Genomic DNA, 2,494 nt, shown 5'->3' with positions numbered 1-2,494 from the left:
ACTTTTAGTAATCACCGTGTGATATTTTATTTTATTCTCTCAGCGAATTAAAAATCCTGAGGAGTTAGAAAAACTTGTTTGTTGTTTCCCTAAGACTCCCTTTTTCTTAGAGAACCAACAAACAAGTTTTGGTGGTCGAAATCGAAATAGAAGTGCTTAGGATCGATGATAGAAAAGGTTTGCTTAGAGGAATTAGTTGCCAACTTCATGAAATAAAACACTAGCTCTACAGGCTTCCTAGATATTTCTTCTGGAATCATAAATATAATAAGAAAACTCTATACCAATATGGAATGAGCAATATGGTTAAGAAACTAAATTTCATCTTTTTTTAAAAATTCAATATGAAGTTAACCAAGAGTTAAAATATCTACTATATAATTACTACTTTTCAGTATATATATTTTGTACATATCTGATCTTACACACTTTATAGGGGGTGGAATCATAATTAAAGAAACAGTTATAAATTCTTCGATGTTCACGGATGACATATTCTTAAATGCGGATGTAGTTTTACTACTTACTAAGATTTTAACCACCCATTTCTCACCGAATCCCAAACCTGGACTAAAACTAACGAAGAAAAATCATAAATTTCGGACAACACTCTCTAAAACCTTTATTCCACATCCTGATATCCTTAAGTGGGGATATAGCTTTACTACGAACTATGATTTAAAAGTTAGCAGTAGATGAGGCTTAGACCAACCAACGAATCGAAGTTGTAGCAGAGTATAATTACTTAGAGATAGCATTGAATACTAGTTCTCACTTCCGAAATACTTTTAACGGAAATTCTCGATAGCGAAGTATGATCTATACATCACATGGAATTAGTCCTTGATAAAGAAAGAAATCCCAACAACCACTAAATATCAAGCATTCGACGCAGTCTCAAAACTCTGTTATGGAGCTCTTATTTGGGGAGGCAAGAAGTTTGAACAGTTGAAGAGTTAAACTAAAAGACTGTTTTACCTGCCGAATTCCACCCTAAGCATGCGCTACCACTGGTAACTGGAAGAATTAACTGAGCAACCTCGGGAACTAGGGGCTGTTTTCCACTTCTAGGAAGTTTTTCTTATACTGAGAGAACTAAGAAGAAATACAAATACAGGTTTGGTAAGATTGGTAAGACACATTAACAGAAAGTGGAGATGGACGTTTATTGAATGAAAAGAATTAAAATTAATAATACAAGTAAATATCCAAATGGCTTTTAACTACGAATACCCATAGATCTCAAGGGATAAAGTTTTATTATTTATCTTGTAAGTCACACAAGCTAATGGCCTATCCGCTTTATAAATTTATTTAGTTTTGTTGACATTCTATAACATGGAAAGAAACAAAATTTACAGCATTCATAAAAAATTAAAATTTGACCCTAAAGCAGTCCTAGCAGGATCAATTTTTTTAAAAAATCAATCAACATTCTTTGATTCAGGAAAAATTTTAAATATACTGATATATACAGATGTATGACCTAATCATAATTAATCTGTATCGCTATTAGCCATGAAGGGTCCCGGGTAACAACCAACAGTTGTGCAAGGAGATGTTTTAATCAGAATCAATCTCGACATCAAGATTCTTCCCCAATTTTGGGAACCCACAGAGTTGACTCATGGCTACAGTACTAGAATAAAGAATTATCTGTAATAGCCAGATTCGGGTCCTTGCAGTTAGTAGGACAGGGCCTTACCACTCAGCATACCCGCTCCCGCAAAAATCTATATAGCAAGATAATTAAGAAAGAGCTTTCCATTTTTCTAAAGATAAGTACCTTTATTTAAAGTGTTATACAATATTAATAATAATTTAGTAATATACTCCTTTCTTTGACTAATGTACAGAAAATATATTGTAAGATAGTATATATTTTAGCAGATTGTCACCTGTGGTGGCTAGAACCAGAAGAGCAGTTAGTAACTTCATTTTCATATTGATATTGACTTGTAGAACTAGTTCTTCTTAACTACTATATCACTATTTATACCATGTTATCAGTACTCAATTAATCAATGTAATCTAAGAATGTACATTTCCTCATTTTGACAATAAAAGCTAGTTAAAAAAAAAAAAAAGATTGATTATTTTTCAGTCTATTGGAATACAAAAACGATTCTTATATGAAGAAACAATACCAGTTCCTCTCATTCCACTCCAACCGGTAATTAATTTCTCTAGAAATCAAGGATATCAATTTCAATCAATGATAGATGTGTGGAGCAAAAGAGTCTCTATTTCATCATAAGTGCCAGGTACGTCATTTATCCCGAACTTGCTAGTGTGCATTAGTGTAATGATTTTTCTATTTCTTTGATAAATTGTTTGTATTTAAATATTTTCATTTTTCTATATAAGAAGATGGTCAGGGTTCCGGTCAAAAGAGAAACAAAAATAGTTTATAACTATTAATTTCCGACGTTTCGCTCCACTTTGTAGGGCTTCATATTATGTTCAAAGGTAAAGGTTCACCTTTGAACAGCCC

This window comes from Halyomorpha halys, unplaced genomic scaffold, assembly GCF_000696795.3.
Source record: "Halyomorpha halys isolate HHAL.00 unplaced genomic scaffold, Hhal_1.1 Scaffold2450.1, whole genome shotgun sequence".
In the NCBI taxonomy this organism is placed as follows: Eukaryota; Metazoa; Arthropoda; class Insecta; order Hemiptera; family Pentatomidae; genus Halyomorpha; species Halyomorpha halys.
Note: the sequence above shows the minus strand (reverse complement) of the source record.